The sequence below is a fragment of the Caretta caretta genome, chromosome 10 (assembly GCF_965140235.1).
Source record: "Caretta caretta isolate rCarCar2 chromosome 10, rCarCar1.hap1, whole genome shotgun sequence".
NCBI lineage: Eukaryota > Metazoa > Chordata > Testudines > Cheloniidae > Caretta > Caretta caretta.
The window spans coordinates 45,178,751-45,192,053 of NC_134215.1; the positions used below are offsets into that span (position 1 = coordinate 45,178,751).

Sequence of the window (13,303 nt, forward strand, 5' to 3'; positions counted from 1 at the left end):
TGCAGGATTTTATTGTAAAATTATTTACTGTTTAATGTCTGCAGATATTCCCTCATGTTAAAAAATATTTTAAAAAGTGTTTATGTAGTTAGCCCAGAATAAAATCTTATACATGCCCCTGATGTCATCCAACCATAACTCCCCCACCAATGATCCAGAAAGCAAAATTTAGAAACATTCCTAGGAAAATCTGAGAAATTCTGTTTAATTTTTAGACAGACCTTTGTTGAAAAATTATTCACCACCAAATTTTGAATCTGACTCCTTGGTGCAGAAGACAGAAGGCTTTATTTTTCTAAGGCCCCAGATTATCTTTATGTAGCAATATTTTACATACTGTACATAACAAACCTGCTCTAGATAGATGAGTAGGAAGAAGTTGGGCAGCCGGATATATTTTGCCAAATGCTTGAGTTCTTTCAAACAAAATTTTAGAATAACTCTACGTAGCCATTCCCACGTCAACTAAAACTAGGCCATTTAATCTGATGCGAAATACGAAAGAGACTGAAGACCACCTCACTTATAACACACATTCTTTATAAGCCTATGATTATAAAGTTCATGGAATACTTATAAATCTTTCTGTAGTATTTACAATCCTTCCCAGTCCCCATGTGTGTACAAAATTTTTATGGAATAGAGATTTGTTTTGACAACATGGATCCTAATAGCACTCCAGGTAAAAAAAAAAGAGTAAGCGCAGGGCAGGGGAGAGAAGAAGAGAGAGAAAACAAGTCATTTATGGTATACACAAAGTATGAACAAATAATTAGGATAGGCCATATTCAACATTAAATGGAACAATACTGTGGGGAAAAGCTAGGAAACAAAGATTCTCTTATGCCTGATCTAAAAGAACCCTTAATACAGACTTCTTCATACAGTCAAATTTTATTAAAGGGATGTTTTTGGCAAACAAGTTGCCTCAGTTCACTAAATATCTCGAATAGAAGTTGATATTTTCATACCTTACAGTGCAGAGACTAAAGGAAAGAATGCAAAATGCTTACAGTTTAGAGGTTCATTTATAACTTGCTGTAAATTAAATGAGACTGATCTATTGTATTTGTGATTTTTGTATTATTTCAAGATATGTCTAATCATTTCTGTCAAGCGCTATTAGAATTAATGGGTTTTAGTCAGAACTTTTGTAAACTGCATTTATAGAACGCCTCAGGAATGGCTAATGAAACATTAAAAACTGGAAGTGCAGCAAGGTAAAAGATTTCTCAATACACCCCTCTTCACAAGCCCAGCAATGGACCTGTCTCCACAGCATTCAGCTGAAATGAATGAATTATTGAAATGAAATGAGGCAATGAATTATTTCAATAATTGAGATCCGTACGTCAGGCATAAAACAATTTCCAGTAACAGACCTTTCAACCTGATATATTGTAGACAGCAAGAGTCCCAAACCCATGTACTTTGTTTGTTCACTTTGTAGCACAGTGTCCCAGTCTCATGGAAACCATGTGAAATACAGACACTAAAAACAATGCCCTCCACAACAGGAAAACAGGGTGCCAGGTGCCATTACATTTCAAACTGGCTTTTATATGTATAAAAGGGAAGTAAGCATCTTAATTCTACAGATGCAGAAATTGACTACAGAGAGTGAAAGGCCTTGCCCAAGACCACACAGCAAGTCACAGGCAGAGTCAGGATCAGAATCCAGGAACACCTCAGTCAATCCTGTCCAGGGCAGAAAGTGGCAAAAATGTTTTTTCTGTTGTGAATGGCAGTGACGGAGACTCTGAACAGGGGGCCAGCTCAGAGTGCACTAAATTTCAAACTCATTTTCATAAGTATAAAATATATGAAGATTTGAGGAGGAAGGAATGTAAATATAGAGAATTTGGAGCAGCCACAAGTTCAGCAAACACCTTTTGGGACAAGAGATTAAAGCCCTCCTTTGGTGATTCTTGCATCACTTCACTTGGTTAGAAGATCTACTTGTGACCTTCACTTTTTATGTTCACAATATCTCAAAATGGAAAGTTGCCATCTAAAAGCAGCTTTTTTGTTTAAGATTAAGGGCTTGAGCATTCAAGTTGGCTCCTTTGGCTCTTTACCAACTAGTTTGATGGCATTGAAGATGCTTTGTCAGCTGCTAGTAAAAAAAAAAAAAAGCAACACTGAAAATTTAATGTTTAGATTCTAGCAGCAGTTCTGTCCCTATTACATTTTTATACAGCACGAAGCCAAAAGGATAAGTCAGCTTTTGAGCATACTCCACACCATTTTGATGAGTGCAGAATCTATTACCGTCCTGAAGACATCCATGAAATGAAAGGTTTGGCTTATCACTAGGCTATTAGCATCTAACCAGTTTCCACCTCACTTCTGAAAAAGAAGATTCATGCCAAAGAATTAAGAAATGGCCTTCCGGACTGTAATTCTTTACGTACAGCCAGTTCTGAGTTAACTGGATATGCCTTTTTTGGTCTCCAAGGTCTCTTTACTATTGCGAAGTAAAAACTGAGGAATGGGAGTGTCTGAGGACACAAATAAGAAGTAGTGAACAGTTATTTCAAATTCTTGTTTTCTTAAGAGGCTGCATACAGTTTCAGTCTTTGTAATATCAAGTTGTGTCTTCCATGTGAGAACATGGATTTGTTAAACTTCTAAATTCATTAAGAATTCAGTGCTTTTTATTTTAAAATCTGTTACCTGTTAATGGCTTGATATTTTCATAAGCAAATCGGTAATGGAAAGAGTCATTGTAATTGAGCTTTAGAGGCCATTAGTGGTCTAATACATTTACCATTTGTGCCATACCTTGAATACCATCTCTTTAAGAGAAAGTGGTGCAATGATACAGAAGTATGAAGAATATTTTCTCTGGGTTTTCAGATAAAAGATTCACTAAGGATTTAATATTTTTGTAGTGACCAGTCTTCTATGCTCCTCAGAGTTATCTGCTAGTGTCAAACCTATGCCCTCTCTGGGCTTATTATGATAAATATAAATGTGAACTAAAAGGCATTAGAAATTTAACGGATTCAGACACTTATTTTTGGTTTTAAAACTACTACACTTGCCTTGTTTGCACTATTCTTCCAGATTAATATTGTCCAGATGCTTATTTCTGCTCCAAATCCTTTACGACAGTGGTTTTCAACCTGTGGTCCACAGACCCCTTGGGGTCCGCAAACTATCTTTAAGACTTCCTAAGGGGTCTGCACCTCTATTTGAATTTTTTTAGGGGTCCGCAAATGAGAAGTATTGAAAACCACTGTTTTACAACACTCAGCATTGCAAAAATATCGGAATTCCCTTGGCACAGCCATCTCCTGTGCCAACTGCTCCACCTCAGCATAGGAGCATATCACTGCCCCCACCTTTGTGCCCAGCAGAGTTTGGTCCCAAGTCTACTATTAAAAAAAGAGCTCAATTTGGCAATGTTTAGAATTTTGACTAGGCTCCTCCAAAAACAATGGAAGAGGTCAAAATCCTCAAAGATTTTCAAATTTACACTTTACTAAACACTGCACTCCCAAATGTTTTGGATCAAGCAGTTTTGTACTGAAGATTGAAAAAAAAAAATACAATCTCTATAAATCATTTGCTAGTAATATGTAGGAAAAGTCTCTTTTCAGGGCCACTTAATACAGTTTACAACAATAATTTGGCACAGTACCTGGAATGTGTCACTATTCCATATCCAATATACGATCACAGTAAAGCCCTATCTAGGCTAAGAAAATAGGTAGCATTTTTTTTACATTAATATGTTTTAAAAGCTACTAGCATAGAGCTCCATAACTTAAAACACCTTCGCTGATTATGGTCAACACTGGTGGGAGCAGAAGGGTGACAGATTAACAAGCTAATCTATTAAACCTAGTGTTCACTAGTGGTTTTTTAAAACATGCTAGCCAACACTTAAAAAAAAATCATAAATTTGCCTAGTCTAGGCAAAGCTACTAAAGCAAGATGAAGCAACACTTCGATAGTACAAGAGAGCATCAGGGACTTCTTTGCGGGGGGAGGGGGGGAGTGCCATTATAGGAGTCTGTTTCAAATTTAAGGTATGAAAGAATCCAATTCCTAACTCTTCTAAAGTGCATCTCAGTATAATTAGCACATTTACCTCCAAATGGTTTCAAAGGCAAGGACAGCAGTGAGACAGTCGTCATTTACTAAAGCAGAGTAAGTTTCTTACAGAATATTCTCTATCTAGATACCACAGTTTCCAATCACATGGTAATCCTGAAAGCAAAGACTATATCCATGTCTACACTACAAACTGGTTGATGCATACAGCTGCCAAAAAAAAGTCTGTATATTATTCAAGCATGTGCCTACTTGGATCAGCGCTGCACGTGCTCACTAGGAAAACTTGTGTCAAAGCAAGGTGCTGTGCCCCCAAGGTGGATATCCCAGTGTCCATTTAACTGTGCTTTACCAATATCAATGTTGGCTGGTCAGGAAAGATTCATGACCCTCACATCTTTAAGAATAGTTGCAAGCATGGATATTCTGGTAAATTACCATCAGTGATGTTAGAGGGCTTATTCCTTCACCCACTTACTTCCCTGGTCCTTCTCGCATGAACAGAGAGCAACAATACCCGAAGTCCAAAGGTGCAAACAATTCGATGTTTATTGGGGTGAACTTCCAGCAAGCATGATTCCAGTTTCCTTCCTTAGTATCCTCCTTCCCAGCTCTGACACCACAGAGCCTTACGCCTGTGTCCCTGTTCCCATTCCTACCCTTAGCCAAACATGATTCTAACTTCCTTACTCCCATTCCCTGTTCCCATTTCCCCCTTTAGCAAAACATGATTCCAATTTTCTTACCCCCATTCCCTGTTCCCATCTCACACACCCACATGCCCATACCCACCCCCACCCACACCCAGTCACTTCCTCATTGACTACACATTATATAGTAAAACTTGAGTTCTGCTTAACTATACCTTAACCAATCATTTTCCTGAAATTTAACTCACCAATCCTAACATATTGTAACATGATTATGTAACCAATTATATCCCACCACCTTAATTAGTTTACACCCAGCAAAATTAATTATACAGCAGACAGGAACAATCACAGAACCAGACAGAGATTATACAGACAAACAATAGCAAAGTGGGAACTACAATGACAAGACAACACAGAAGTGAGGATTTCACATCCCAGCTATTGATAAGTGAGTTCTTGCCAGACAGGATGCTATCAAACTAAGTTTCCTTTTACATTTTCTAGGCACTTCCCTTTCTCTGGAGGTGATAGGAATACAATCCTGTCCTGATAGTGCCTAACAGCCCAATAGCACCTTATTTCAATGTGACTAGTTTGGAATGTGAGGATGTGACTGTTCGCTTCCTAGCTTATGGCTGCCTCTGCTGCTTAGCCAAAGGCCTTAGCCTAAGAACAGGGCCATAAACTGTCACAGTAAGAGAAGGCCCTTACACTGGCAGACAGTGGTTTTGATTCTTTCTTTTATACCTCTATCACTAGCCAAGTGATAAGAATACACCTAAATTCTTAGAGTATAGGCCTTTACAGACAGGCCTGAATATCTATATCCTAACAAGTGATACTGAAATGCCAATAGTGTTTCTGTGGGACCCAGCCAATCCTTGCTCCCCTGGCTCTTGAAGAGACCACCTCCCTAGCATCAAGGAAAAATTCAACTACCAGCTCAGAAGATGCAAAATGATAGTTCAATGTGCTTTTGGTAAACTGAAGGGACGCTGGCGGTGTTTAGTCACTAGATTGGATCTCAATGAGAAAAATATCCCAATGATTGTTGCTACTTGTTAGGTCCTGCATAATATCTGTGAAGCAAAGGGGGGAAGCTGCCGCCATGGTGAAGGTGGAACAGGAGCAGTTGTCTGCTTACCTTGAACAGCCAGACACAAAGGCCATTACAAGAGTCCAATGTGGAGCTAAGCAGTTGAGGAAGACTTTGAAACAGCACATTAATGGGCAGCCATGGTAGTGTTCTGTGCTGTACTGTTCTCTGGACACTTATGAATTGTGTAGTGCTTGCCACACATTTATAGATATGACTGGGCATTTGCTTGAACCTATGAACTATGTTGTGCTTACTGTACATTAACAAGTCCTGTTTGTGTGAGTACCACTATGCATTCACCAGTGTGCTGTGTACTAATATAATTGGTTCTCCAAAAATAAATTTTATTGAGTGGGGAAAACTGCAGAAAAACAGCATGCAAAACAGACCACAGGCAATGTAACACATTTTAACAAATTAACAGAATGGAATTTTTAAATTGGAAAGGAAGTAAACATTTGTCCATTTCAGTGCACAAATGTAGTCTGTTGTGGCTACACATACACCAACCATGGTTCTCACAGGTCAGCGCATGCCAAGGAGTGGTTTTCCTTGCTGTCTTCTGGCATCAAATGGTAGGGGGTAAAGATGCAGACTGCGATGCCACGACTATAACAAGGTACAAAAAAAAAAAAAACCCAAATAAACCCCTGAACTAGGTTAGTTCATGCAGGATAGGTCCATTAGTGGCTATTAGCCACGATGGGCAGGGATGGTGTCCCTAGCCTCTGTTTTCCAGAAGCTGGGAATGGGTGACGGGGGATGGATCACTTGATGATTACCTGCTTGGTTCATTCCCTCTGGGGCACCTGGCTTTGGCCACTGTTGGAAAGCAGGATACTAGGGTTGATGGACCTTTGGTCTGACCCAGTATGGCCATTTTTATGTGGTATGTTGGGGGCTGTAGGGAGCACCAACCATGCATTTTTCCAAGAACAGCAAAGGCTGGAGAATCTAGGATTTTTGGACCTGTAGGTCAATCAAGGTCTGCAGCATTTGGGTTTGATGCCTGAGAAGACCCATTAGGTCATGGCGCATTTCCCGCTCCTTTTCCTGCTTCTGTCTGCTTTTTTCTTCTCCATGCTGATTGCCATATTGACCCTCCAAGCCCTTTGTTCACAATTCCAATGCAGCACTAGCTTGCAGGATCTTGCTGAACATGTCCTCCCTAATCCTCTTCCTCCTCATCATCAAGATCAGGTGTTCTGCAGGTGCAGAGATCACACCCCTCAAGGCTGCCACACCAGAAGCTGTTGATTAAAAAACAGATGCACCATTGGATTCACAGTCACAACGGAAAGGGAAAGATAAGTTTCAAAACTGCCTTCCTCTTAGTCCCATAAACACTTTTAGTAAGAAATGCTTGCTGACACTTCAGCTTTGGAGCACCTCAGCACAGCACCACTCCAGTGAGTATGGCCCAGCCATGATGAGTATGGCCTCCAGGGGTGAGGTGGGGAAGGCTGTTCTGTTGAAAGAAAATTTCAGTCCCTATTCCACTGGTATGGGTATGAGTATATAGGCAAGTGGCAGACACCACCAGTTTGGTCAGCAGTGAACCCTTTCTACACACTTCCCTTGAATGCTTATGTCTACTTTAAGATGAATTATGATGTGGAGCTGTCAAGTGGTGCTATTATCATAGAAACAGGGATAAACAATGACCACTTTGAAACATTTGCATTAATGTTAGTTTAATGACATCAAATTGGATTTCTTGGTGACTGCAAAGCATCACAGCAACAATCTAAAGGGTAAAACAAAAATCTAGTAATACATTTGTACAGGTATCATTAAAATGTAATAGCAGTTGAGACATTTCTAGTCAACCCTTGTCATCTTGTTCATCATGATCTTTGTCAAGAGAGTGTGGGGGTTACTATAGTTGTCACTGCCTCGGCACGTACAGTTTTGTGCAGAGAAGATTATTCTGACTACAGATGATTGTGCACCAACCCCTACTGCTCCAGGCACAAATAAAGTCTCGTAGAAGTTCAGATGTCATTGAGCCCTTGAAGAATACAGGAAGTAGTTCATCATCCATATGGATCACCATTTCAACATGGATGGATCAAATATCTTGTCCCCCTATGTATGAAGGCATCCAAATCTTTGTTTGCCAAGATGCGCTTTTGACATGCTCTTCAAAACTGTCATCACATGGTGAGAATTTGGGCAGTGACTTGTCATTTTTGGATGGATAGAATTTTAGAAGTAATTCAGGTTTCTGTGGCTCTCCTTTTCTCTCTGGTCATACAGCACGGCTATCAACTTCCTTGCTGCAGAAATTGCAAACTTGTCCATCACTCTCTCCCAATTTGAGAAGATCTCTAAGTGGTATGCTCCTGTTGTTTTGACAACATTAAAACAGATTTTTGCCCTCCAATACCAAATAGGGATGGAGTCACATCCTGTTAATGTGCAGACAGTAAGAAGTAAGTTCCAGAAGTCAGGAGTGAGTGCATACTAATTGCATGCACAGATATAAAGCAATACTTGTCAGTTATGCAGATAATGGTGCCTGTTTCAATCCATGTTATCTCTGTTTTCTCTTTTGGAAAGCAATGAACAGTATGGACCAAAACCACCAACTATGGGTCCTGTGTCACCAAAAGACTCAAAATCCATATTGGCACATACAGCATGCAAAAACATTCTTGTGTCCGCTTCTCCGTGAGTACTGTACAAGTCTTGGGCTTCAACACCTCTACTGTTGATGGACTTGGCTACTTCATCATTGGAAATGCCTCCAGCAAGGAGTGTTTGTATTGCTCCTACACTTGTGCATTTTGAACCATATAGTCAGAGAAATTTTAAAAGTGACTGCTTTTTGGATGCCATGTTTAGAAACATTTTCCATGGGTGAACATGGCATCCAATAATCACCTGGTCTTTCTTGCATCCAATCTTAGATCCTGTCTGGCACTGTCTTTCTGCAGTTTTCACAGAATTACTGTTATCACATCCAGCAAAGACTTTGATTATGGAAATTAGCTTTGTCAAATCCTTTTAGAACCAGTCTTAAGTACTGTGACCCAGTGCCTGGAACGGACCACACTGAGAATGCCACCTCAAGGCAGACTGCAAGAAACAGGGCAGATAATCCTCAAAAACTCACCAAACCAGTAGAAAAAGAGCTTCTGTGGCACCACACTGGTTAACAAGAAGCCTAGCACAGTCCCCTTTAGGCATTCCAGTCCTTGGCTCCCAGACAGACATATCTAATATAGTGAGAGGTAACTAAAAATCCAGTTCACCTTATGTGAGGTTCTACTAATCACAAAGGATCAGACACCCAGGTCAATATATGCATCTCAGATCTCACCCAAATATCATGCTGCCAGTCAATCCTTAGTAAACTAACTGTTTATTAATAAAATAAGTTATAAATGGTTAATCGATCATATACAAACAAATGATTGCAAAGTCCTTATTAGGTTTGTAGCAGTAATGGAATAGACTGCTGACTTGCAAAAGTCTCTCTTGTAACTTCCAGAAGATTGGAAGGTCCTCAGTCCATTGTTCAAAATACTCCTTTTAGTTGTAAATCCACAGTCCAGAGAACTGGAGCAGGAATGAGGCAAAACAGAGGTGTCTCAGGGGTCTTTTAGATCCTCTGCCATGAGCACTGAAATTTACTGTCCCAAACAAAGCCATAGGCCCTCTGTATGGAAAGTTACTGATCCAAGATGGAGTCCAGGGTCAAATGCCTAGGGTAACCATATTTCCCAAAAGGGAACACAGGACACTGCCTGCCCCCCCCATCTGCCCCCTCTGACATGGGCCTGTCCCTAACCCTATGCCGCCCTTCCCCTCTTCCCCCCCGCCCCTCCCACAGGCTGGCATTAGCTGCTGGACCAAGCCCGCCCATGCAATGCCGGCCTGAGTCGCTTGTCCTCCTGCCCATATGGGGCCAACCCATGCAACTCGTCTCACACCACTGACCCACACAAACCCACGTGGGGCCAGCCCAAGCCAATCGACTGAGCTGCCTGCCATGTGCAGTTGGGGAGGGGCAAGCATCAAGACCTCCCTCCCCGCACATTCCTCCATCTCAATTTTTGGGGCTAAATAGCATTTATCCCATTTGCTTTTGCCAACTGATGCAAGAGCAAATGGGACAAATTTTTGCCCAGTTTTGCCAAAAAAGTCAGGATGACTGGGACAGGGCTTAAAAAAGGGATTGTCCCGGATAAAACAAGACATCTTGTTGTCCTACACATGCCCACATCACACACTCACTTGTTTTGCTGAACTACAGGGGTGGCTATTGGCTCCTTGCTGTCTGAGACATCCTCAGGAAGAGCTGTCTGGACAGGGTGAGTTTCTTTAATGGCCCATTGTGAAAGTGAAGTGTCCTTAATGGGCTATCAACATATAGCTGTCTAGCCCTCATGTAAATTCTATCTGGGGGTGTCACCCAGGAACAAAACACGTTTGAGATAAAAATCATAGCCAATATTCATAACTTTAGATACAAAGATACATGAATTTAACAAGGATAATTATACTTGATAGACTAACTTTTCCATTGAGAGGATTGTAGAGTATCTTCGAGTATCTTCACGAAACTTTCATTGAGATCTTTCAGGAGGATAACAGCCACAGGTAAATAAAGAGCTCTGCAGGCCAGCTGCCCCCTGACCCCTCACCTAAGCCAACAAAGCAATGAAAAGATGTTGACTCTACCTTTGGTTTGTTGTACCTCTACCTATTCTCATATGAGAGAAACAATAAAAAGCCAACTCCTTTGTCTTGTTAAGTTGGATATGGGCCAGATGCCATGTTTATATTTAAATATTGTGAAGAAAAATGCATGCACATATTTACCTGAGTTCCCTTCCCTTTCATCATATTTATCTGCCCTTGCCTAACGGACTCCACCACGGTCTAGCCAGTCCCAACAAGCCCCAGCTTATGGCATAGCTGGAGACCCCTGTTGCTTTTCCCTCCTCAGCAGGGCATCACCAGATTGATCGTTGGTGTCCCTGACCTTGTAGTCTCCCCAGCAGAATTCCTGCACTTTCATTCAGCACTGCTGCTGATCCCTGTCAGAACCCTTTGACTGTATCCCCCATGCAAACTGTTTGTAGATGTCCAGGTTTCTTTGGCTGGTCCACAGCTGTGCTTGCACAGCCTCTTCTCCACACAGGCTCAGGAAATCCAGTCCTCCTCTCCACTCAAGACAGGACTGCATCTACAGTGTGGAACTGGCATGGACAGCGGGCAGCTACAAACAAGGGCGAGCTGCTACGTGTGCTTACCAAGGTGGACAATTAGGAAACGGCATTTCAAAACTATGTGGGGAGTTTTAAAAGGGATGAGGTGTGGTTTCCAGTCTGTGACCCCTGGGCAGTGGAGTTTCACAATTGTGACCAGAGCCGTCACTATCATAGGGAATGGGTCATTGTGGGACAGCTGCTGTAGGGCTGTTAAGGTTGACACAGCTGACACAGTCTCTATACTTGTACTGCATTGACCTCAGTATGTTGCCCTGGCTCCATTTACTGTTCACGGAGATGGCTTTACTGCATGGCTGTAACAGTGTGCTTACATCTGCCAGAAAGAAATTTGAGTGTAAATATGCACAAATAGGTTGATGTAAATTGCCTTTCGTCAACCTGACTTTGTAGCGTGCACCAGGCCTAAGAAGTTTGAGATAGGAGATGCCAGATGTATACGAGACTTAATTCATAATCTTTCAATTTGCCTTTGTTAGTCCTTGTGAACATGCAAGTACACTATGTCCACTGAATCCCCTCTTATCCACATGCTGAGAATTCTTTGAGGGTGTCAATAAGATTGGTGAGGCATGACTTCCCTTTACAAAAGGGAAAGTTTACTCTTCCCCAACAAATCATGTTCATCTATGCATCTGATAATTCTCTTCTTTACAGCAGTTTCTGCCAATTTGTCTGGTACTGACATTAAACTCACCAGCCTGTAATTGCCAGGATCACCTCTAGAGTCCTTTTTAAAATCAGAGTTACATTAGTTAACTTCCAGTCATCTGATACAGTGGCTTCTTTCAGCGATAGTACAGTACAGATAGTAGTTGTGAAATTTCATATTTGAGTTCCATCAGAACTCAAGTGAATACTGTCTGGTCCTTGTGACTTATTACTGCTTAATTTATCAGTTTGCTCTAAATCTTCTTCTATTGACACATCAACATGGGACAGTACTTCAGACAACTCCAAAAAGGATAGCTCTGATGTGGCTATCTCCCCCACATCCTCTGCAGTAAAGACTGATGGAAAGAATTCATTTAGCTTTCTCTGCAATGGCCATGTCTTCCTTGAGTGCTTATTTAACACCCTGGTCATCTAGTGGACTCACTTCCTCTTTGGCAGGCTTCCTGCTTCTGGTGTACTTTTAAAAATTGTTAGTTTTTGCATCTTTAGAAAGTTGTTTCTCAAATTCTCTCTTGACCTATCTTACTATACTTACACACTTGACTTGTCAAAGTTCATTCACCTTCCTATTATCTTCACTAGGATTTGACTTCCAAATTTTAAAGGATGCCTTTTTGCCTTTAACTGCCTCCATCACTTTGCTATGTAGCCATGGTGGCATTCTTTTGGTTCTGCTATTGTCCTTTCTAATTTGGCATACACATTTAATGTGATGCTCTATTACTATATTTTTTAATAGTTTCCATGCTGCTTTCAGGCATTTAGCCTTTGTGACCCTTTTAATTTATATCTAACATATGTCCTGATTTTTCTGTAGTTCCTCTTAAAGTTAAATGTTATTGTGCTACTGGTTTTCAGTATTAAAAATAACACCCTTGTAAGGGAATAATTACATTACAGTCAGTATTAACAAGAAGTTCAACTATAGTTACCTCTTGAACAAGCCCCACTTGGGACTAAATTAAGAACTGCCTCTCCCCTTGTGGGCTCCAGAATAAGCTACTCCAAGAAGCAGCTTGAACTTTTAAGAACTTTTGTTACACAAAGTTATGCCTTATATACTGCATTCTGAAAAGTTCATTACCTACTACAGTACAAAAAAAATATCTTTGTCTTGGTAATCTCCTTTCAACTATCATTTAGGTTACGTATTCACTGCATAGTTAATGCAGGCTCTTACCAGGCTGTTAGCCAAACCTCCCCTACCATTTACATAGGAAAAAACTCATCCAGATTCACTTTAAGCCTGAACTAGTTTACCTAGGGGGATTTAGCTTAAAGCAAAGCCAGGGCTGTAATTTGGGATGGAACTTGTTCCTTTTGTAGGAAGGACACAAGCAAAAATAGCTAATAGTCCTCTAATGGCCTTCCCACAATTCCCTGAAAATTTCCAGTTTTCATAGGAAAAAGTGAGGGATCTGGTCTCCAGAATGAGGGTCTAGGAAACAATGGATTGGTTTTAATGCTTGATGTAGAAGATATCCCCCCTTCTGTCAGAAAAGTGAATATCACTGAGGGAGCTGTGTTTGGTTGAGTTACCAACTAAGCAGCATTATTTGCTGAGCACCATCAGG

The 13,303-nt window shown here is 40.8% G+C and overlaps 1 protein-coding gene across 8 annotated transcripts in view; it reads right to left on the reverse strand.

The window, feature by feature from the left end:
* CSNK1G1 (casein kinase 1 gamma 1) overlaps positions 1–13,303 on the reverse strand; it is a 267,816-nt gene that overhangs the window by 226,428 nt on the left and 28,085 nt on the right. The gene's annotated exons all lie outside the window — the stretch shown is intronic.